At 43.0% G+C, this 25,655-nt stretch overlaps 1 protein-coding gene across 1 annotated transcript in view; it reads left to right on the forward strand.

Moving 5' to 3' along the window:
- The first annotated feature begins 24,964 nt into the window (after positions 1-24,964).
- Positions 24,965-25,655, forward strand: part of ZBED1 (zinc finger BED-type containing 1) — a 142,213-nt gene continuing 141,522 nt past the window's right edge. The window contains exon 1 of the mRNA XM_081001330.1: positions 24,965-25,645. The gene's annotated coding sequence lies outside the window, so the exon portion shown is untranslated. The remainder of the gene's footprint in view (positions 25,646-25,655) is intronic.

Below are 25,655 nucleotides of genomic sequence, written 5' to 3' on the forward strand. Positions count from 1 at the left end.
TCACAACATAAAAATACAAAATGAGGACACAAAATACATAATAAAATAAAAGCAAATAAAAACCAATCACCCCCTTCCACAAGCACATTTCATTTTATTTAGTGAATGCCAAAGATAACCATAAATTATGTACCTGTGACCCAATAGACTGTGTTTTCATTGGACATATTTCATTATTTTACAGTGGTACCTCGGGTTAAGAACTTAATTCGTTCTGGAGATCTGTTCTTAACCTGAAACTGTTCTTAACCTGAGGTACCACTTTAGCTAATGGGGCCTCCCACTGCCACTGTGTCGCCACCGCAGGATTTCTTGTCTCATCCTGAAGCAAATTTCTTAACCCGAGGTACTGTTTCTGGGTTAGCGGAGTCTGTAACCTGAAGCGTATGTAACCTGAAGTGTCTGTTACATGAGGTACCACTGTATAGCGATTGTACGATGATGCGCTATGGCAGCACAAATGAGGGCTACCAACCTTGATGTGATGTTAATTGCATGACCAATGAATATGTACATTTTAATAAAAAAATTCCTTCCTGTAGCACCTTAAAGACCAACTAAGTTAGTTCTTGGTATAAGCTTTCGTGTGCATGCACACTTCTTCAGATACACTGAAACAGAAGTTACCAGATCCTTCTATATATTGAGAAGGTGGGGAGGGGTATTACTTAGAAGGGTGGTGGGAATCGGAGATTGGCAGATAGCTGAGATGAGCCTGTTAACGACTCTTAACGACTGTAATAGGTCTTACAGGAAAAGGCAAGGGGTGAGAAGGTGAGAAATGGCTTAGTCATGTATAATGAGATAAGAATCCGATGTCTCTGTTCAGACCAGGTTTCTCCATTGTTTTAAGTTTGGTAATGAGTTGTAATTCAGCAGCTTCTCTTTCCAGTCTATTTCTGAAATTCCTTTGTAGTAAAACAGCTACTTTGAGATCTTGTATAGAATGTCCTGGGAGATTGAAGTGTTCTCCTACTGGTTTCTCTGTTTTGTGATTCTTGATGTCAGATTTATGTCCGTTTATTCTTTGGCGTAAGGTTTGGCCTGTTTGTCCAATATAGAGAGCTGAAGGACACTGTTGGCATTTGATGGCATACACAATGTTAGACGATGAGCAATTAAATAGTCCCGAGATGGTATGTGTGATGTTGTTGGGGCCAGTAATGGTGTTGTCCGGGTGTATGTGGCAGCAAAGTTGGCATCTGGGTTTATTGCAGGCTCTGGTGCCAGTGTCCGTGTTAAGTCTGGTTGTAGTATTATTGTGGGTGCTACAGGAAGGAATTTTTTTATTTCGACTATGGCAGACCAACACGGCTACCCATCTGTAACTGGAATATGTACATTTTAGTTTTGGAAACAGAAGTTACAGGGAACCCTGAGCAGCCTTGGGACAATGGGGTTATGGGAAGTGGAACCTCCCACTGTGACATCTAGAATTCCCACTTAGAAGCAGCTATCTGCAATTCAAGGGATGCCTTCACTGGTGCCAGTGGATGCTTCCTTAGAAAAGCAAATAGAAGCTTATTATGGAAATGGTTGTCTGCATTGTGACAGGAAGAGAAGGACGTCAATTTCTCCTCTGCCTTGGGTTCCATTTGCTGCCTGAGGAAAAGGGCAAGATGCCCTCTCCCCTCATTCCACATGGAGAAACCAACCAGACTGGTGTTGAATCTCACCTAAATACTGGTGACAGGACGCTATTATCCAGGTTAACTAGGGACACAGTGCATGTCATCTGACAGAAGCAGCTCTGTCCTCTACCACCAAACGACACCACGGCCCAGCCAAGCCCAGCCCCAAGCTCAATGGCAGGTACACTTTGCTGTGGACACTAGATGTGGGCAATACACCAGTGTACTTTCTCTATATGGAGATGAAACACTATAAAGAGAAGAAGTGGAAATGTTACTGAATATGAAGCATCTTACTTTCAGAGTTAATATAAATTATAGATGCATCTTTAGACGTAATATTAATTGACATGACATGCTACCACAACGTGGTTTATAATGAAGTCAAAAAAGATAACAAGAATACATAATACCTGCAAAATAGCAAAGTCCTTAAAATTCACAATTCCAGAACTCATGGGAACTCATTGAATAGGAATGTACTCTGCTGCTGCAACTAATCCATTTATCTTATCAGGATTCTTCTCCAAATGCCTGTGGGAAAAGGTGTGTCTTTAACCAGCCACCTCAAGCTATAAACTTTTTCTAAGAAAATTTATGGCATTTCAATTCATACACAAATAAGATCCCCTACTTTCTTGCTGTGAAATGAGCAAACTCACCCAAAATGTGGGAAGAGGCTTATTGTTTTTGTTTGTTGCTGTGCTGTGCATTTTTGTGTCTTTACAGATATATTAGAAGCTGCCCTGTGAGCCTCAGATGAAGTGAAGTATAGACCTTTAATAAATGAATACTGAAAATCAGACACACTCATTTGTTCTTGTACCCTCAGTGAATGGCAGTGCTTACATACAGCAGGGCTTGGGAACCTATGGCCTTCCGGACGTTGTTGGAATTTATTTCCCATCAGCCCCACGTAGAATGCTCAATGGTCAGGGATAATGAGAGTTGGGGTAAACAGCATCTGGAGGGCCACAGATCATACAGTAACAGTGGTATGTGGTGAAATTTTTCATTGAGGAATAGTTAGGGCTAGAGGCACCAGAGTCTGAGGGCAATGGAGGTGGGGAGGAAGAGATGTTGTGTGTGAGAGCATCATGCTTCCCTCCCTGAACCAAGCAGAAGCTTCTCAAACTTTGGGAAGGAGGTATCAGGCTTCTGACAGGATGCTGTAGCCCTCCTGCCTCCTTCTCAAAGCCAGGCAGGAGGGCTCTTGGACCTGTCAGAGCATCATGCTTCCCTCCCTAAGATGGGCACAAGCTCCCCAGGCTTTGGGAAGGAGGTGCCAGGGGAACAATTAAGGGACTAGCCTAGTTCCCCATGTCCACAAACCACATGCCACTATAAAGTAACTAAATGTTTCTGGAAACATCTGCAAAGTTCCACTTTGGAGCATTTAGGTCAGGGGTCAGCAAATCTTTTCAGCAGGGGCCGGTCCACTGTCCCTCAGATCTTGTGTGGGGGCCGGACTATATTGGGAGGGGAATGAATAAATTCCTATGCCCCACAAATAACCCAGAGATGCATTTTAAATAAAAGGACACATTCTACTCATGTAAAAACACGCTGATTCCCGGACCATCAGCGGGCCAGATTTAGAAGGCAGTTGGGCCAGATCCAGGCCCCAGGCCTTAGTTTGCCTACCCATGATTTAGGTGATTGTTCAAGAGATGGCAATAAACTTAAAGTTCGCATCAGTGGGAGAGATTTTTCATTGCCACTCTACTCTTAAGCACAAACAACTATAGTAGTCAGGAAGAGAGAACAGTCACCAGCTTGGTAAAACCTACTACCGACAATCAGGCTTCTGGTTTTGGGGTAGCAAGAATCTCTCCAAAAAGTAGCAGTAGATGGATGGCCATGAGCCTCTGGGAAATTCTGATTATGGGCCTCTCAGTAAGTGGCAGGCAAGTTTCAGACATGGCATATTTCTATCAGAGAGAAAAAGTAAAAACAAACAGAAACATCATATAACCTCTACCTAGGAGGAAATTATTGTATGTGAGGTTCCTGGAATTAGTGCATTACCGAGCCCCAGTGGCCACCACTGCCTCAGGCAGTTCTCTCTCTCTGTCTAATGGTAGGGCTGGCTTGACTTACATTCCCAAGGCTGCTCAGGGTTCCACGTAGCTGCTATCTACATAAAATCTTTAATTTTATTTACATTATGTTTTACTTTAATTACATTCATGTACTTAAATGTCCTTTCAAGCTTAACCAGTCCCTCTGCCTGTTCTGGAGCAAGGTCAAAAAATGTGTTGATCCAGAAATGGGGTTTTGTAGCAATCCTATCCATTTTGCCAACTCTTGACAGAAGACAACTTCATGAGCTGTCCCATTTGTATTTTACAAATACCCTGTCCTGTTGTATTTCAGAAGATTTAGCATGTTTCATCATGGTTCAAAAAGCGCTTAGTGCTTTCTGTGCACTCATCATTACATGAGCTTTTCTACTTCAAAAACAAAACACAAAAATTGTGAAAAACCAAGCTTCTTGTCTCATTGTTTAGGATCTTAAGATATTTATTAGAATCCTTGCAAGTACCCAAGAGCCAAACAAAAATGACCAGATGTCGTCCACTCCACTGAGATCATTAGTAGCCAGAAGTTGAATGAAGTGCAAGCTATCCCTGTTTATTATTCTTTGCTTCCCCCTTCTGGAAACGGATAGTGCCTGACTTTGTCATCTGCACTGTTAGTTCATAACTAGTCTTCCTGCAAGTTTTGTCAGTGGTAGTTGTTTCCGTTTCAAAAATACAATCCTTTCTGGAATACACCCATTGTCTTACATGGATATCTCCTATCAACAGTGCTAGTGCAATATTCAGCTACTGATGATTTATTATTGTGCTATGGAGGCTGATCCAGTAATGGTTTAAACCATTATTCATGAACGTTTGAGTTCATGAGCCTGGACATTGATCCTCGATTGCTAAATTGAAATTATAACCACTCTAATACATATAATACTTTCTGACTTACATTCCACCTCCTTTTCTTGGGGAGCTTGCAAGCCACACATTTAAGCTGCAAACCTAAGCATCTGGGATGACTAAACTGTATCCTATTGGACTGGGAGTCCAACAACATCTGGAGGACCACAGCACAGCCATATTTACTATGTACAGTCATACCTCATGTTACAGCTGCTTCAGGTTACGTGTTTTTGGGTTGTGGACCACGGGAAACCCGGAAGTACCAGAACGGGTTACTTCCGGGTTTCGCCGCTCACACATGCGCAGAAGTGCTAAATTGCGCTGGCACCTGCGTAGATGTGGCGCTTCAGGATGTGAACGCTGCGGGTTGTAGACGTGCCTCCGTCACAGATTACATCTGCAACCCGAGGTTCCACTGTATATGATTTGCAATGTACATGCATACAATTTCACTACAATTCCTTTAAATTGAAGGACTACTTCCTTCCCTACAGACCCTCTCAGGTGTTAAGCTCTTCATAGTTCCACCACCCACACAAATTTGGGTTGGTGGTGACCTAGAAAAGGTCCCTCCTCACAGAGGTGGGTCTAGTACTTTTTCACTATACAGTTTTTGTTGAATGCTGAAGACATGCCTCTTCATCCTTGCCTTTGACAACTGAGATGTGGGTTTTTTCAGGACCCACCCTACTCTTGTGACTGAAACTCGTTTGAAATTGAAATTGTGGCAACCCATCCTGGGGCCCACAGGCGAAAGGCAGGTAACAAGTGTGAGTAATAATAACTGCAATTATATTGTCATTTTATTTGCAGTTCTAATTCTGTTTAAGAGTGTTATTTAATTTTTTTTTGGGGGGGGGGAATAGTGTTTGTATGTGAAAAAACTGTTAGCTTATCAAGCCTACTCACATGCCACATCATGACAACTAACATTCATGCTTTTTAAAAAGAAATCTAAGTTTTGCCCTTGGGCTAGATCTGATATTTAATTCCGTCTTCCTAATATCTCCCCCCCCCCCAGTATTTCAGTCTAATTAAAACAACACATGAATGTTTAATTTGATTTTTAGCTAAGTAGTTCTGACACTAGAATCCACCCCTAGAAATATGTTGCTTCCAGTCTGCTAATAAACATCAGAAAATTTATCAAAATAAGGGCTGTGTTTCACTTTGGACCCAATTAACGCAGAGTGTAATGGAATACATACATCACAGCCAGCACATTTAAAAACAACGTTATTTCTGCTTGTGTGCTTGACCTTGTGCTCATTTTAATAAATGGCATATGTATGACCTTGAGACCTAATCTGCAGCAAACATATTCTCAAATCTGATTTCACAAAGAACACATAGAAAGTGGAACATCAATATTAAGGGACATTTTTTACTCGGAATGTAATGGGGAAGCATTGGTAATTATGGTATGGGATGTGTATGAAGACTTTGTGAGAGAATAGTTCATTAACAGAGGCAGTTATCCAGACAAGCGGGGGGGGGGGGGGAGAGATATTTGAAGAAATTCAAGGAACAGATTCTAAGGGCTGGAGCACCTGTCAGTTTCAGTTCTCCTGTTTTTCATTTTTCTATTCTCAAATTCAGTATTCTACATTTTGCAGCAAATTCATCAGCATTTTAGTGTGAATTTTTCCTAATAGAAATAACATATTTTATATGCACATAATTTTATGTGGACACATTTATGCACACAGTTTCCCCTAATTAATATATATATTAATTTAAACTAATATATTTTTATAAACACTTCCCTTAATATATGCATTTTTTTTGTAAACTTTGGTTGGTTGGAGAACTACATCGCAAAATTCAGAAAAGTGCAGATGTTGAAGGATAGCTGTGTTTCATTCTGTCTGCTTCAGCTTTGAATGTGTACTGAATTGAATTTCTCCTCAAGCCCTACTAGTCAGTAGAACAAGCCCATCAAAGGCAGCATCCAGATGAGACTCTAACATAATTAAGACTTAAATTTGAAAGAGGGTACGGCATTTTTAAAACTGCACCTTATGAGAAGAAGGAAAGCCAATAAGCTTCTCCCAAGGAAACCCACAGTACAACAACAGACATGAAATCATTGATGCAAGCAATGAAGGTTGAGAAAGGAGATATAGCAGGGGAAAAGCCCAAACTAACTACTTGCTGGATAACAAAACCATTTTTGTCATTCTGTGGGAGACTGCCTGCTCCACGAAACAGAGATGCTCAGATTTAATTTTTAGATGTTTGAGAATGTATGTGGTGATTTGTGAGGCCCAATGTTTTGTTGTAAACATCTCCACGACTGTGGAAAGCTGACTGTCAGCCTAAATCTTTCCCTGATGTGCTGTTTAGTATGGTGTGCTGTTGTTTTAAACATGAGGAGGCATTCAAACGTATGAAGCGTTTCATTCCCAGGAGAGAAATACCATGCAATTTTTATTTTTCTGAATGCCTAATTCAGCTGTCATTTTCAGTAATTACTATAGGAATGAACAACAATATGATCAAACTTGCCTGGTATGGGTGAATGAGATAAAGCTTTTATTTTTATACTTGCATGCCACTCTTCCTCCAGGGAGTTCGGAATAACTTGCCTTTAGTTCTCAGAAGGCCTCCTATCTAGTCTGCTTAATTTAAGCCATAGAACAGTGTTTTGTGTACACTTAAAGGAGTATACTTGATGTATCCCATCAAGAAAGGCTATGTTAACTTAATGCTATAAAACAGACATGTCCAACGCATCAATCACAATCGACGGGTAGATCCTGCGATGAATTCTGGTCGATTGCCACCTGCCCTCCACTGGAGATGTTGGGAGGGGCTATTTTGACGCTGTGGGCGTGCCCACACCTGCCCACCTGCCCTGCACCCATCCCTGCCCCCTTGGGGGCAGCAGCCAGCGCCTGCCCACCCTGCACCCAGGGAAACACCTGTCTCCCACCCTGCACCCATTCCTGTCCACTCAGGGGAAGCAGCCAGCACCCGTTCACCCTCCACCCATCCCTCGGTGGTAGATCACTGCCAGTTTTTATATTGGATCGTGGATCACAGTCAACTTCAAGTTGGACATGCCTGCTATAGAACTTTTAATGTATGTAAGTCACAAGCAGAGTTTGCCACTCTGGGGAAATTCCTGGAGATCAAATGTCTACATGCAGTTTTATCCCGCTAAATGATCGTTAGAATTCACCGACCCAATTCCACCCCCTTCTATTTGCCTTTAAACAGCAAATCCAGAGTGGGGAGTGGGGGCGGGGTCTTCCTAGACAACCACTCATTCTCTGGAGCCATTTCTGTCATCCTCCTAAGCTTGTCATGTGACATCACATGGTGCACCGAGGCCCACTGGGGCCCGCCATGCTGTGTGATGTCATGCACACGCTGCACCAGGTTGCACCGCACCATGTGATGTCATGGGTGTGACATCATGGATGTGGGGCAGAACCTGGCACATCAGCCTGTGAGGAATCCTCAGTGAATCTTACCTTTCTTTTCCTAGCTTCCTTTCCTTAAGTTCCCCCCTTCTGACTTTATTGGAGATTAATGTGGTGGAATATTTCTGATTTAGTTCATTGTTTCCCCTCTCCTTCTGCCCCCACCTCTCTCACACACACTTGCTCACATTCAGACACCTCATTCCAATATAGCAACAATTTCTGTCAGGCTAAATTTAGACTACTTCTTCTACTCAGGAAAAATAAATTAATCAAAAATTAGTACTACTTTGTTCAAGGAGATGTGGTGCGTCAAAATTAATCTTCTGCTTTTATTATGGCAAATTATTTTTTTAAAAAAAGGTTGGGGAGGAAAGGAAGAAGCTGAAAGGATAAATATATTGTTGCAGAGAGAATGCTTTTATATAGATTATAGTACTCAATCCACTGTAATGCTTTATTAAAGTTATTTATAGACATTTCGCATTTCTCTGAAATGTCACTCTGCAAGGGTCATGGAATGTATGAGCTTTCTTTTCACCTGCTTCTGATGAAAATGGCCACTTTCAATCTCTTTGGATTAATAAAATATGCTTTTTTTATTTATGAAAACTGTAATATACATTAACCCAGAAAAAAAAAATGTTTGCAGTTCAAAGGTTCTCCATTAGTAGCCCTGGAAATTGCCATTTTTTTGTTGGCCTACTGCTCTGTAGCGATGTGTTTAGTAGGTGGTGGTAGATAAATTGGTCAGTTGGCCACACTGGCTGGTAGATGTGTTAGGAGTTATGATGTAGCTGAGGTTTGGTGATCACCCTTCAGCACCTTCAGACCTGAAACCTGCCTTCAAGGTCTGTGGAATTTGATTGATGGCGAGGGGATGCCTTTGGGGCCAACCTGTAACAAGCGCCTGGAGTTCTGGGACCCCAAGCGGGGCTGGAGCAGAAAGAACTCCCTTCTTTCCTGAAAGTGTGGGGCTTAAGGGAATGAGTAGAAGAACTGGCCCTTGACAGGGTTGGCTCAACGTCTGTGTGGTTCTTAGTTAGATCCCACACTTTGTTCCCTTTATGCAAATCGGTTTGGGGTTTAACTGTTTAAATAAGTGTGGCCCAGCTCACTCAGCCTTTTGCATCTTGCCGCTTGTGGTCGCAAACAAGGCACCCATATCATCCATACCTTGTCAAACCATGGCTGCTAGCCTCAAACATCATAGGAGAGTTCTAGAAGATAAAGAAGGGGAACAAAAATAATCAAACATCACTGCCTTTAACACATTTAAATGGGTGTCATTCCATGGTGCGTGATGCTGATGGAATTCTAGCCATTTCAAGTGCACTAGCATAATCCCCTAACATTGAGAGGCTGTGCTAGTTGTTGAGATTACACGGATGCAAAGTCGCTCACACAGAGGACTACTCACAGGGAATGGTGCCCAAATGCTGCCACTTTGAAGTAGTCTTCTTGCTCCTATTCTGACGTATGAATCTACCAGCTCCACCTGGTTCGCAGGCTAAGACCCTACTTGCCTGTGGATTGTCTTGCCAGAGTGGAGCATGCTCTAGTTATCTCCCGCTTGGACTACTGCAATGCGCTCTATGTGGGGCTACCTTTGAAGGTGACCTGGAAACTGCAATTAATCCAGAATGCGGCAGCTAGACTGGAGACTGGGAGTGGCTGCCGGGACCACATAACACCGGTCCTGAGAGATCTGCATTGGCTCCCAGTACGTTTCCAAGCACAATTCAAAGTGTTGGTTCTGACCTTTAAAGCCCTAAACGGCCTCGGTCCTGTATACCTGAAGGAGCGTCTCCACCCCCATCGTTCAGTGGCCGAGGGCCTTTTGGCGGTTCCCTCATTGCGAGAAGTGAGGTTACAGGGAACCAGACAGAGGGCCTTCTTAGTAGTGGCGCCCACCCTGTGGAACACCCTTCCTTCAGATGTGAAGGAAATAAGCAGCTAACCTATCTTTAAAAGACATCTGAAGGCAGCCCTGTTCAGAGAAGTTTTTAATATTTAATGCTGTACTGTTTTTAACACTTGATTGGGAGCTGCCCAGAGTGGCTGGGGAAGCTCAGCCAGATGGGTGAGGTATAAATAATAAATTATTATTATGAATTGCACCTCGGATCTATTTCTGCAGTTTTTATGAAGCTAGTTTTGTGACGCTAGTCCTTATAGCCTCTCCTTGTGAGAGCTCTACATCTGTCATTCAGGAGCTTCATTGATATGAGGAAGCAAATCAAGCCAGGTAGCTAGTTCTCCCCGTCTTTCTTATGTTTTACAGATGCATGAACTCTTTTTTTGTGTATCCAGATATTTAGAAATAAGCAGTGACGCCTAGATCTCAACCTGTGCACAGACTGAGATGTTCTGAAAGGACTGATTTGGATGTTCAAAAGAAGCTGGGATTTAGAGTTGTGAGTCAGTCATGCTGTTAAATTAATTCTTCAAATGTGATGTTCAAAGCGGAAAATTGTAAATATCAGTTGCTATGTTAGAACTTATAACAAGAAAGAATATTATGGTTGTTCAGCTGTCATGCCATCATAGTTGTCAGACTCTTTTTGAGGGGAGAATGAAGTTTTACTGCTGGGTTTTGCTGTGGGTTTCATTTTCCCCCTTCTTTAAAATTTTGTAAGATTTTTTTAAAAAATGAAATTGTTTGTGAGGAAATCCATGTACATGTGATCTTCATGTGCTGCTGGCTAGAGCATCCTGTTAGGCTGTTGTGGCAATTTCATTTATTACCACAGCTGCATAGTTGCCTCAGGAAATGCAGCCATTTATGGCAATGCCATGCAGCTGTTACAACGTACAGAAGTCTTTTTGGAGGCTACTAACATTGGCACAGACACTTCCTATGAAACAAAGTCAAGCCTCACGCGCTGATTAATATGCCCTGCAGGTGACAAGTACAAGTGGTTTTTGAAACCCTTGCTGCTTCTAAATTAGCCTAAATTCATTTCTGGGCTAAAATCTGGCCAAAGTGAGATCATGTGTTTCTGCTTCTCATGTTATGATAAATCCAATTGTGTGCAAATAGGCTAGTCAGCACCCAGGAGCTTTCAGCCAATGTCCTCTTCCCCAGTGTAATTCATTGTTCAAAGTGCTTCCTTATTTGCTTCCGTGGTGCTGAACTGGTACTGAAAAAGACTGGCTCGTTGCTACCCCCCTCAGTTTTAGTTTCTGCCTGAATTTAAGGTCAAAGCACCCTTTGCAGTTTGCAGTGTGTGGGGATGTTCCAGAAGCTGAAGCTGTAAACATTAATTAAATCAGTCAATGCCACCTTTGAGACTGAAGCACAACTATCACTGGCAACTCTCTGGTCCTCCTCCATATACAATATAAATCCTACAAATAAAAAGTTCTAAGAGGAAGAAAAGCCTTGGCAGGCATATTCCTATTAATCCCATTAGGTGGAGCTATTAGATAAGTCAATCAAGGGAGGAAACTCTACAGTCTAGAAAAATACTGTGTTTTCCTTTCAAAGATGATTCCCTTGCAATGCCATCTCTAGAAAGCTTAATTTGATACGACTCCTATCTCTTTCCCATTGCCAGTTTTTCATTAGATTAATATAAAGTTACGAGGGAGCCACACTATAAAGGAGCCATTCGTGTCTCCATTTTGGGAAAGATAACCACAGAAACAGCAGACCAGCTCTCATAAAAAATTCAGAAGCAAAAGAGTCGAAATAACCTTTGGCGAAAGAAAGAAAGATTATACAAACATGCCATAAGGTTATTAAAGTCATTCATAACAAGCTGATCAAGTGGGAAATTTCCGCTTTCAAATTATGCAGGGAAAACATCAAAGTAATATCTCTAATTTATCTCATGTAATGCGGTAAGAAGACATTTTTAAGGCACAAAATTGGAATCAGGTGCCCAATTATCTCACAGGAAAAGTGAATACAGAACAGCTGTTTATCTTGTCGTGTAATAAGTAAAACTAAGGGAACTCTCTGTGAAATTAATATAGGTTATAAAATGAGTCAATTATTATTTTTTTGCAGAAAACACCTGGAAATTTCTGTGTTATTTGATGGGACTATGGCCAGCAACAGCGTTATATAAAAATAGCAGGCAATTTGATGTACAAAAAAATCAATTGTAACTAAGGATATCAGGCTGGGCATTTCTTATGTTCCACATATACAACATGAGACTGTTAATCTCAAGGTCGTGGGTTCAAGCCCCAGGTTTGGCAAAAAGATCCCTTCATTGTAGGGGATTGGACTAGTTGATCCTTGTGGTCCCTTCCAACTCTACAGTTCCATGATTCTGTGTAAGGCCTGACCTTCTTAGCAACAGACCATTAACACTAGACAGTACACTGTAATTTTTGGCCTCATTGAGGTCAATGGAATATCTTCCCAGGTAAGGGTATATAGGATTTAAGACCTGAGTGTCTAGCACAAGTGAATGGGCAGAGCAGTCACAGGACCAGAGAGATTCTGTTATTATGTCACCACACTCAGGACCGAATTTAGGTTTTTTGAGGCCCTAAGCTACTGAAGGTAATGGGGCCCTTTATATGTCCAGCTGTCCTTTGTCAACAACAAGTTGTCACTGTTTTTTTTTGTGTTGAATATATGCTATATGGTAATTTATGGACCTAATAGGTATCTAAAGCCATTTGCACATAACAAAAGATGTATTTTATCAAAGTAATTGGTGAACTGAAATACAATTAAGAAGAAGTATATTAATAGTGAAATAATTATTAAGCTCTAACTTAAAATGATTGGGGCCCCATTACCAACATCATAGGAGCCAACACAACACAAAACACTGGTTTTATTTTATTTGTATTTTATCTTATATTTTGGAAATGTACATCCAGGTTTTTTTCCCTTTAATTTTTTTTGGGGGACCGCAAGAGAGCGGGACCCTAAGCTATAGCTTGTTTAGCTTATATGTAAATCCGGCACTGACCACTCTATAACCAGACAGGGACAGATGGATGGAAAGGCTTTCTTCTGTTTTAGCACACACAAATACGCACACACACACACACACACACACCCCGCTTCTTCTCCATCTCCTCCAGAGTTTGCCATCTGGGGTATGAGCCTGAAGGAGAGAACGACAGTTTGCATGGTCATGGCAATTCTAGCTTCTGAAACTGTCTGAAACTGTCCACTGAAACTGTCCACTGGTATGGAATACTGGGTATGCAATGCATCTTCTGTGCAGGAAATGAAAGATCATATTGGTTGGGGAAACATCACAGGGGCAAGCGCTACAGAGCAATTACTTAACCACCTGCTGCATTGCAATGCCCTTGTTGTAGGGATGTGACATTTCCCCAGCACTCAGTCTGTAAGAATTAGTTGCCAGGGAAATCTTCCCCTTCTCTTCTCTGCCCCAGCATAGCTGTCAACTTTCTCCTTTTCTTGCGAGGAATCCTATTCGGAATAAGGGAATTTCCCTTAAAAAAGGGAAAACGTTGACAGCTATGTACCCCAGCCCCCCAAACTTGCATGTGCTTCCCTTTCTTCTTTTTTATTTATGTACTGTTTCCATGGCTGTGCTTTTCCTCTCTCCAGCTGAAGGGTGTAATTCTATTCTATTTAAGTGTTAAAGTGGATTGCCACGTAGACTAGAGAAGTTGGAAGGATCCTGAGCACCACTCCAAAGCTTCCTTGAGCACATGGGACTTACTTGCACGGTTTGACCTAAAGCAGTAGCAATCATCATTTTATTTCTGCTGGGAGGCGCGACAGCTTTCCCCGGAAGCTTAGCAAACAAACATTTGAGCATGTTTGGTGAAATGGTTCGGCAGTGGTTTCTAGAAGATGCTACACCTTGTTTAAAGAGAATGACTAACTTAATTTAATCACTTCAAGTGTGAGAAAAGCCTATTAGTTTTATCTTTGCTGTATGCAAATGTAACACTTTCATAATGGTTCTATTTTCAGCAGAGCTTAGTCTCTCTGGATTTAATTTAGCCTGGGTGAGAAAAATCTGACCACTTCATGACCATTGGTGTAGCTTGTTTGGGAGTGCTTTTGTTCTAATTTTCAATAGGATGAGCATTGCTCCATGTCTGTGATAATGCCTTTTGTGGACATGGATATGTTTAAAATTGCTGTCGTCCATCTGTTCCCTTGTACTCACAGTAAATACAGTCTCGGTTGCTGTGTATTTTTCTCCAGTGTCATAGATGCTATGCTTCTGAATTCCAGTTGCTGTAAATGAGCCAGTGCCAAGTCTGATTGGCTGCTGGAACTGGGCCTGAGCTCATGCCTTGTTTGTAGGCTTCAAAGAGAAGTACAGTTGCTCACTGTGAAAATAGGATGCTGGACTAGATGATCCACTGCCTTGATCCAGGTGAGCTCGTATGTGCTTATGTTCAAAGATTGTAAACCTCCAGGCAAGGCTACTGTCCTCTTTTACCTAATGGCAGAATCAAGTTCTTTTGACTTCTTTTCTTCAACTTTTCCTCCTCTGCAGAAAATATTACTTCCCTAAAGAAGCAAATGTGTGCTGTAATCCCATCCATTGGCACATAAAGGCAAAGGGACCCCTGACCATTAGGTCCAGTCGCGGATGACTCTAGGGTGCGGCGCTCATCTCACTTTACTGGCTAAGGAAGCCGGCATACAGCTTCCAGGTCATGTGGCCAGCATGACTAAGCCACTTCTGGTGAACCAGAGCAGTGCATGGAAATACCTTCCCACTGGAGCGGTACCTATTTATCTACTTGCATTTCGTGCTTTCAAACTGCTAGGTTGGCAGGAGCAGGGACTGAGCAACGGGAGCTCACCCCGTCGTGGGGATTCGAACCGCTGACCTTCTGATCGGCAAGCCCTAGGCTCTGTGGTTTAACCCACAGCACCACTTGCGTCCCCTCCATTGGCACATAAATTATTATTATTATGGAGATGGAAGATGGAGCATGCTTGTTTTCTTCTGCTCCAGTGGTTAGGACCCAAACCCATGGATTCAAGAAAGGAGATTCTGACTAAACATTAAGAGGAACTTTTTGACAGTAAGAGTTGTTAGACAGTGGAATGGACTCCCTCAAAGATAGTGGGCTCTCTTTCCTTGGAGGTTTTTAAGCAGAGGTTGGATCTGTCATGGATGTTTTAGCTGTGATTCCTGCATTGCAGGAAATTAGACTGGATGACTCTTGGGGGTCCCTTCCAACTCTTTGATTCTATGAACAAAATATAGATTGCATGGTGCTCTATAGGTAGAAGCTAGAAGCATTTACATTAAGGTTACCAGACGTCCCCGTTTCCCGGGGACAGTCCCCAGATTTACAAATCAGTCCCCATACAAAATCAAGTTGGAAAGTGTCCCCGGATTCATTGAAAAAAAAATCTGGTAACCTTAATTTACATATAAGTAGCTGTCAGTTGGTTTCCAGTGTAAAGTGTTGTTTATATCAATATTAATCAGATAGAGGCACTGTGGTGTCCAGAATGTAACTTTGCTGTTTGGGCTGATCTAGGCACTGTCTGAGGGTAGGGTAACATTTTAAAGGGACTGGTTTTCTTCCTTTGGGTCCAGATGATGAAAATGTCATTGCTATATCTCAGGTAGAGGACAGGCTTTGGGCCATAGGAGCTGAAGAAACATTTTTCTCCGTCAGCTAGGAATATGTATGGATGCTATGGGGCCATGCAGATATATATGGCAATGTCATTGGCCTGAAAGCACAGACTGCCCACAAATGCCTGGAAAGCTTCCCAGTGACTCCAAAGTTGACTTGTCATCTTAATTCAAGTGCCTCTGAATGATTTGCCTATCTACATCATGTCTATTGTCTGTGTTTTTCAGTCACTGAACATGCTCATCTGTTGTTCTGGCACATTCCCAAAGATAAGGGGAAATGAGTGCTCACCCTAAATTAGTTTAACTTTTTGAAAGATTAAAACTTTGCAGCTTCTATTTTTGGGAAATGGATATTTGTTCCTCCTCCATACTCACCTGTGTCCATTCTGATAAAGGCTACTAAATTTTCCTAATTGTTCCCTTGTTGATATGCTTCTAGCTTCACCATGCTGTAAGTCAAACCTATGTGCTTCCCGTATTAAGAAATTAACCTTTCTATATCTTTTGTTGCAGTCTTTTTCTCTCTCAGCCCACATCCCTAGAGCAATATTAAAATAGCAACACTGGGCTAAGTTTCAGAGCTGGCTCAAGCCATACTTTCTCAACCGCAATACCCCTCTGCAATATGGGTATGCTAGTGATGGCTCTTGTTTGCAGTGTATTTTTTAATGTTTACATACTCAGGGTGGGAAATGATATTATGCATGAAATTAATCTAGAGTTAGAAAGCACATGTCTTTGCTGCTACCATTTACTTTTGGGTGGACATGCCATAGCCCAGTCATAGATGTACAAAAATCCTGGATTTCCAATTGTTTTATCTGGTAAAGATCACTTATCTGCCAGATACACAGAATTATGGCCGTCCTGGCTCTCACATTCTGTGAATTCCAACCTGGCGTTGGTGCAGCAGGGATGGGGTTTTCAATCACCCCAAAAATCCTCTGATTCTGAAGCAGGGATTTCATCTTTACAGACCATGAGGAATAATTGTCAAGATTAAAAAAAACTTTAAAATACATATAAATTATTATTGGAATGGCATATTAAAGATGAGGAGGTAAAATCGGTAATGATACATTGGGCTAAATATATTGGACATAATATACAGTTAGAAGAATGGGAGATGTTACAGCATGCAGTACACTTAAAGAAAATGTTATGAAAATGATGTATAGGTGGTATTTATCACCAGTTAAACTGGCCAAAACGTATAGAACAAAAAATGAATGTTGGAAATGTAAGGAAAAGGAAGGTACTTTTTTCCATATGTGGTGGACATGTAAAGAGGTAAAAGCTTTCTGGGAAATGATATATAAAATGAGCTAAAGAAAATGTTTAAAAAGACTTTTGTTTAAAAACCAGAAGCTTTTTTATCGGGTATAGTGGTTAGAAAGATACCGAGACAAGAGAAAAAAATTGTCCTTATATGCAACAACTGCGGCAAGAATTTTGTTAGCCCAAAGATGGAAACAACAGGAGTTACCAACAAAAGAAGAGTGGCAGATGAAGTTGATGGACTTTGCAGAACTGGCGAAACTGACGGGAAGAATCCAGAACCAGCGATACCAAGCATTCCAAAAGGACTGGAACAAATTTATATTATATTTGAAAGATAACTGTAAGTAATTACCATCATTAGCAGGGTTATCTGAAGATTTGTAAGATGAAACTGCTACCTGTTCAGGTTGAGTAATATAATATTTTAGGTAATGGCATAACAAGGATAGGAAACACAGTGAAATGTAAAGATGCAAAGTTTAATTTTGTAAACCATCAGATGGAAAGGAGGGAAGTCTTTAGGCTCAGATCAGCCAAAGAGATAAAATAAGAGGATATGATGTTACGTAATGTGATTATATAAATAAAAATCATTTTTTTAAAAAAACAACAACTTCAAAATAAGGCAAGGAGCTGTTTCAAAGTAAACCAAATAGTACCAATGGTCTGTATTTGGACAATAAATAAATAAAAATTAGTGGCCAGGGGTGCCAACTTGAATAAAATATTGGGGGAGCCCAGGTAAGCCTCACCTGGCATAATCAATCACAAGACGTGGCACATACACACCATTTGAATGGCAATGCCACAACTTGGGGAGCCACAACCCCCTCAAATATATGCACTAGAAATTCCTTCTCTATTTTTGTGAACCAGAAATCCTCTTCTCTGGACAAGGGGCTTCCTGAGTCATTTGGAGCTATTTTAGGGTGTTTCCTTGGACTTGTAGGACTCCAAATCTCTCTACAGCACTCATCAATCCCATCTCTGACTAAACTGAAAGGTGTGAGCAGCAATTGCTTTGAGTGGTGCTGTTTATTTTGTGAGGACTAGAGACGTACTTTTTAAAAACATGAAAGCTCATGGTCTGGGGGTCCAATTGGAACTGGGCCCAATGCAGCAGTACCCACTGTACCCCCTTTCAGCTGCCCTGTTTCTACTATATGAACATATGTATTAGCAAAAAAAAAAAAAAAAAAAGCATTATGAGTATAAGTAACTCTGTGCACATGAGTTGTATATACACAAAGCCAAGCATCTCAAGAAGTAGTAAAAAAATACATTGAATGGCAACATTCCAATTTTCAGCATGTCTTCATGTAGTGCTGGGGTGAAAGTGGTATCAAGTGGAAAGAAGCCCTAGTAGGCAGAATAGGCAAAAAGAACTGTTTTTTGGAAGTCTTATTATTTTACATCTTCCATGAATGAGCTCTCACAAGTCCAAGCAAAGTAATAAAAGTGGCAAACTTTGAAATTACTGCTGTAGCCCTGGCAACTGACAATGTCCTAAATTCTGCTGTATATTTCACTTCGGCCTCTACAGGTCTTATCTGGAATAAAACTTTGAATCATGCTGAGTCAAAAGCCCAGGCTGCATTCCCTTAATACTCTGATATAACAGATTACAGAATGTTACCAAGTGTCAGCATGAAGAAAACTGGAGAGCAATGAGATGTTACTGCTCTTATCTCGCTCTTCCTCATGTAAACATGTGGCAAAATGTCCCCAGCAAAGTGCTGTAGAAATGATTTGTGAGTTTCGGGTCTCCAGCTTGGAATATTTGAGAACCAACAGTTCATGCATGTTGGATTTTTTGGGGGGAGGATCCCTCTTATGTAAGAAATTTCTATAAAAGTTTTATACAGGTAGTATATGACCTCACAAAAAGTAGGTACTGTTTACCAATAAAGTAAAAGGTAAAGGTAAAGGACCCCTGGATGGTTAAGTCCAGTCAAATTCAGCTATAGGGTGTGGTACTCATCTCGCTTTCGGGCCAAGGGAGCTGGTGTTTGTCCACAGACAGCTTTTCGGGTCATGTGGTCAGCATGACTAAATCGCTTCTGGCTCAACAGAACTCTGTGATGGAAACCAGGGTGCATGGAAATGCCATATACCTTCCCGCCACAGTGGTACCTATTTATCTACTTGCACTGGCATGCTTTTGAATTGCTAGGTGGGGAGGAGCTTGGACAAAGCAACGGGAGCTCACCCCGTTGCGGCGATTCAAACTGCCGACCTTATGACTGGCAAGCTTGAGAGGCTCAGTGGTTTAGACCACAGCACCACCTGCGCCCCACCAATTCAGTAACAAAAGCAATTGGAGAGGGTGTATTCTGGTAGGCACTTACGTTCATATGCGGTGGGGCTGTGATGTGGTTGGTTCATTTTGGAGTATGTATAACAAGGGACATGAAGTCAGTACTTTATCTACTTTCAAGGGAGACAGTCTAAGTTTGGTGTACAAAGTTTTGATTGTGTACTTGTCAACAGCAGGAAGGTTAGCAACAGCAGAGGAGTGGGAAAACCTGTTATTTCAATACAACTGTAGAGATAACAGGTTCAAAAGTTAGCATTATTAGAGATACAGATGGTGTAAGTTTGAAAGGCTAAAGGAATCCAAACATGGATGAGTTTGAAGGAATATGGTATATGCTTTTATTGCATTTACAAAGGGGATAGCTGCACTTTTCCACATTGTGATGAGACATCTTTCAAGACCTCAGGCATGTATACAGTGGTACCTCGGGTTACATACGCTTCAGGTTACAGATGCTTCAGGTTACAGACTCCGCTAACCCAGAAATAGTACCTCGGGTTAAGAACTTTTCTTCAGGATGAGAACAGAAATTGTGCAGCGGCGGTGCGACAGCAGCAGGAGGCCCCATTAGCTAAAGTGGTGCTTCAGGTTAAGAACAGTTTCAGGTTAAGAACGGACTTCTGGAACAAATGAAGTACTTAACCCGAGGTACCACTGTACCAGAAAAAGGAGACGTGGAAAATTCTTTATTATTTCCTTCTGGGCCTGCTTGCTTCTGTTGGCTTGGGATCTGTGATGTTTGGTGATATTCATTTCATGTGATAGTCTACTTTGCACTATTTGTAGTGAAAAATCAATGAAAAGGAACATCCCAAACTGAGCCAGCTTCATGGTTTTGTTGTTGACATTTAAAGTCCTATACAATTTGGGGCCATGATATGTATCAAACTGCCTCCTTTGTACAGACCAAGCTGATCTTCAAGATTTTTTGAAGATACCCTGCCTGTCATTCCACAACCAGCACACTCCCACTTCATGACATGAAAGCAGGTCTTCTTGGTGAAAACACCCACCCTCTGAAATACAATCATCTGGGTAACTTGTGAGATGGAGATGGTAATGGCCTTAAAAAACTCTTTAAAATGTATACATATCCCCAAGTTTTCATGACCATTAATTTTGTTTGTTTGTATACTCCATTTCATTTGTGATACACAGTTGCATTTTCTTTTTTCCTAGTTTTCAGGAAATTTTATTGGGACTTGTTGTTTTTATGTATACCATTTAGATATTTTGTTAAACTAAATGGTACAAAAACCTAAATAAATAGATAGCTTGAGGACCTCCTTGGTATACATTGTGCTTCTATGTGGCAACTGATTGCAGCGATGATGAAGATCACAGAAAAAATAATCACCATCATAACTATACTGATGATAATAACAACAACGGTGTCGATAACTACTGTAAGAATGTAGAAGAATGCATATTTGCATTTATAAATGCAACTGTATTCCGAAAGACTGCTTAGGCTAAGGAGAGAGGCAAGTCTATTAAAAGGCTAAAAATAAAAGTTTTACAAAATCATCTGAAAATAGAACTTAAAGAAATGTTGTGGGGAGATAATACCCAGAGAATTAATACCGACAATGTACTATTTCAGGAACTAAGAGTCTATGGTGATAGTGGATCATGAGAAACGTATTTTACCTTTAATACCAGTTCTGTGTAGACTCAGAGACAGAAAAGATTCATTGAGTTGTTTTGTCTGTGTTCCCAACTGTGTGAGAGTATGACTTCATTAACTTAAAAGGTCATTTTTCTAGGTGCTTTTGGAAGAAACTGATTTTCTGGATCCATTTCAATGGGAGTTTAGGGCTGGTTTTGGCACAGAAACTGCTTTGGTTGCCCTGTATGATGACCTCTGTTGAGAGAGAGACAAGGGAGACATGTCCCTGTTAATTCTTCTCAACCTCTCAGTGGCTTTCAATAGCATTGACCATGGTATCCTTCTGGAGCAACTGTCCAAACTAGGAGTGGGTGGCACCACTTTTCTATCGTTCCCAGGGGATGTTGCCTGGGGAATGCTTTTCAGCCCCCAAGAACCTTCAGTGTGGGGTTCCGCAAGGCTCAATCCTATCCCCCATGTTTAACATCTACATAAAACCACTGGGTGGTGTTATCCAGAGGTTTGGAGTACATTATCAGCAGTATGCTGATGACACTCAGCTCTATTTCTCCTTTACATCTGCAGATGAGGCAATGGAAGTGCTGGACCAGTGTTTTGCCTCGGTAGTGGACTGGATGAGAGCCAACAGACTGAAGCTCAATCCAGATAAGACTGAGGCACTGTTAGTGGGTGGTTCCCTAGACCAGATGGGTGGGAGGCCGCCTGCTCTTGATTGGCTTACACTTCTTTTGAAAGAGCAAGTTCGTAGCTTGGGGGTACTCCTGGACCCTTTGCAGTCACTCAAGGCTCAGGTGGCCTCAGTGGCCTGGAGTGCCTTCCATCAGCAACTTTATTTAAAATTTTGAATTCTCAATTCCCTTGTAAGTTCTGACTTCTAAAAACATTTCCCTTTTTAAGAAGACCTTTAAAATTCCCTATTCAGTTTTTGTCACCTTATGTTACGATTGGTTAGAGTATGGTGCTAATAGTGCCAAGGTTGCAGGTTCGATTCCCTGCATTGCAGGAGTTTGGATAAGATGCGCTTCAGGGTTGCTTCCAACTCTACAATTCTATGATTTCAGAATATAGGCAGGTGGATTACATTTAGATTACATTTAGACCTTTTGTCATAAATGAGAAGAAAAGCAAACAACTTAAAACATATTGGACAATATATATATATATATATATATATATATATAGTATACCAACTTATCTGACAGGATGCATGCAGGATCAATATTTCATTTAGTTTGTTTTCCATTCAGCCTGATACAGATATACACATTTTCTTTTATTCGTTTAAACTATTATTCATGGCTCCTGACAAATTTGTCATTTTTGACTATGTATTGCTCACATTTTCTAGTCACGTGGTATATACAGTGATATATCAGAAACAACTGACATTCTGGCTCTTTCCCTTCCTCTGTATATGTAGAGCAAAAATGTCATTGTGAAGCAAAATGTATTTTATGAATAAAATATATGCCACAGACATTGCATTCTTGTCTCCCATCTGTGTGGTTCTCTCTTTCAAAGCTGAAACATAATGTTTTAATCTTGAGTTTCATACAGTGGATTCACACCGCAGAATATCTGGATTTATATCCCTTTACCATATATTGATATTGTGTTTGATCTCATTTGTGTTATCCTGACCTGGCTGCCCTCAGAAGTTTCTAGTCTTGCTTCGTGGGATGCTGGATGTTTCTGTCAAACACACAAAGTATTGTCTGTTATCATCAATGAGTAGCTTAGTTGAGGATACTGACTGCTAAAGTGAAATTATTCTAGCTGTCCTTGCAAAAACCATTGTTGTAAAGGAAGCAAAAGCTTGTTATTTTGTCCTGCACTGGTCAAAGATATCTGGGAGGGGGAGGGGGAGGTGACCTGAAACAAATTGACTTCCCTAAATTTAGTTTTTTCAGCTAGTTCATTGCTTTATTTTCCTATTCTCTACAAAAAGTCATCAGAATGAATCCAATCAGGCTTTATTTATGACAGCTAGTGTCTCTGTCTTTAGATCTGTCTGCATGTGGATGATTCCATAAGTAGGGAATCTGGTAGTGCATTGGCACCCCTGAACCCCAGACCACAAGCAAATGAGCCTTTTCCAACTTAACACAGGTAAAGCTCTACTCTTATGCACACTTACTAATGGATGCAAAATAATAGGGACCCCCAAATAAATATGAATAGGTCCAGGCTGCACAAAAACTGGTATTTGGTACTTCTTCAGCCCACGCCTCAGAATAACAGATAGGCACCATACTGAGATTTCTGTAACTGCTCCATACAGTGCCTGTTATAAGGTGATAGATAACCTGTATTGCAGCAGGTTTACTATGTGCTTTGTGGAGTATGTTTCGGGGCTTTTGTGCTGGTGCAGAGGAAATCTCAACTACAACCCAAAATGTCTTATTTACCTACCACATATTGCCTGCCTCTTAGGTACAAAAGAAGGTGGCAGCCCTACTACCTAGACTGGGCCTTTGCAGGATCAGATTTCATGGCTTTCCAATGAAGCTGCACTGAAGAACGTCAATGGAGGAGATAGACTGTGGGTTGCTGTTGTTTTTTAAAAAATGTTTTTATTCAATCCTTTTTTGGGTGCATCCAGAGCTTCTGTTTTCAAGCCACAGAATCCTTCAAACAAGTCAGTCAGGTTCAGAGTGGGACGTTACTATTCTAGGCAATATGGGGTTGGAGGAAAAGGAAAGTGGGAAGAGAGGGGGAAGGAAAAGGGGAAGACATTAACATTTCATTCATTGATATAGTATGTGAGCTTTTGTGTCAGAGTCAGGTAAACAGGTATTTTATTTTTGTTGGGGTGGGAGAGACTTGAGGGCCCAGGAGGTGGTAGGTTGAAGCCATGCCCAGGCTATGTCTCTGGTGTTTGAGAGAGATCCCCGATGGCTGTTCACACGTGCTAGGGTGCAGTGCTTTTTTCTATTAAAAAAAATGTGTCTAGGGGTACTCTCATTTTCCTGCTCATATTGAAATACTGCCCCTCAATGAGGCCAAACTTAGGTGCACAAAATGTTTAGGGGTATGCGTCCCCCCAGGAAAAAAGCACTGCTAGGGAGCCATTCTCTGCCGCAGTCAACATGTGGCGACTGTGTGTGTGTGCGCGCGCGCGCCTAAACTCCACTTGCACGCACGCTCCGCATAAGTGGCAGCCTGACAGTCTCTCCTCGGCGGCCGGAGGTGGTGCCCTTTTCGCCTGCCACTCTCACCTGAGCGTGAACCCCCGTTCTGCCCCCTTGAAAGGAGAGGACAGGACTCTCCACATCTTTTTTGGGAGACCTCAGGCTTCTCAGGGGAGACGTCAGTTAAGCAGGAGGTGGGGGGCATGTCCTTTACAACCCCCCTTTCCCTCACTCCCTCAGCATTTCATACTCCCTTGTAATTACAGTCACACACACACACACACACACAGAGAGAGAGAGAGAGAGAGAGAGAGAGAGAGAGAGAGAGAGAGAGTCAATGACAGCCGAGGTTTCCCCGGCTACACTGGCGGTATGAGGGAGAGGAAGGACTAGACGAGGCGCGAGGGGCGGGCGGGCGGGCGAGTGGGAAGGAGGCGGGAAAAAGAGCGAAGGCGCGCTGCTGGGCGGAATACTAATCAGGCGGGTCTCGCGTCTGCGGCGAGCCGGCTGCCTCCGCTGCAGAAGCGCGCACAGACGCACTCGGACAAACGCAGGCGGGGAGCACCGCGGCGGGGCGGCCAGAAGGAACTTCCAGGCGCGCGCCCTCCGCCGCTCGCGCCTCCCAGCCGCCCGCTTTCTGGCGCTGCCCTTTCATGGCTTTCCTCACGGAGCTTCCCAGGAGGAGCCTGGCTTTCCCCACCTGTCCCCATCACCACCTGCGGGCTGTCGCCTCGCCGCCGCCCAACTTTGAAGGCGCTCGCTCGGCAGCAACAGCAGCCGGCGCCCCGCGGCGCGCCGCCTCACCTCAGCCCGCCTCTGACTGAAAGGGAAGGCGACGCGCGCCGGGCGGGCAGAGCATCCTCCTTCTTTCAGCCCGCCAAAACCCACCGAGGAGCCCTCCCGGCGGCGCGCGCGGGGCGCCCATGGCCGCGCCGTTGGGCGGGCTAACTTCTCGCCGCCTGCCCCCTCAGCTCCCCAGCCCCTTCTCTGCGGCCGCGGCTGCCGGAGCGGGCGAGCGCCGGCTGGTGAGAGCCCCGCGGGGTCAGTCCGTCAGCCAGTCCGCCTGCCTCTTCTCCGGGCGCCCTGACGAGGAGGCGGGAGGGAAGCCCGCTCGCCCGGCGCCTCAGCCTCGCGCCCTCGCCTCCTCAGCTTGGCACGAACCAATGCGGAGGCAGCCCGGGTTTTAGCGGGGCTCTTTCAGGCGACGGGGGGACTTCGGTGTGGAGGCTGCCGCCGCCGCCGCCGCCGCCGCCTCCTCTGCGGGAGAGGAGAGCCTGTCTGGTCCGTCCTGGGCGGGCTTGTGCCTCACTTCTCCGACGCGGGCTGCCGACTGGCGAGCGAGCTCCTCGGGCGGCTCTCGCGCGGGGGTCATGCAGTCCCTCATCTCCCCGGTGACCAAGGCGATTCTGGTGGCTTTGTTCATCTTCGCCATCCTGCTCATCCTCTATGTGATCCTGTGGTACATCTGCCGCGATGTGGATTGCGACCATGGCATCTGAGCGTCGGCGGCGAGGCTGCTGGGCGAGGAAGGCGGAATAGAGGGGCGCCTTCGGGTCGCCGCACACCGATCGGGGAGGACGGCCAGAGAGGAGGGAAGACGCGAGGCGGGGAAAGGGGAGGAAAAGAAGGGCCAGGAATCGGACCCGAGCCTCCCGGAGCCCCTCGAGGAAAACTGCCATCCAAGCTAGCCCGGGATTGACCTTCAGACAGAGATCAGGACGACCCGGTGAGTTTCC

This window comes from Podarcis pityusensis (genome assembly GCF_964106645.2).
Source record: "Podarcis pityusensis genome assembly, chromosome: 4".
NCBI classification, from domain to species: domain Eukaryota; kingdom Metazoa; phylum Chordata; class Lepidosauria; order Squamata; family Lacertidae; genus Podarcis; species Podarcis pityusensis.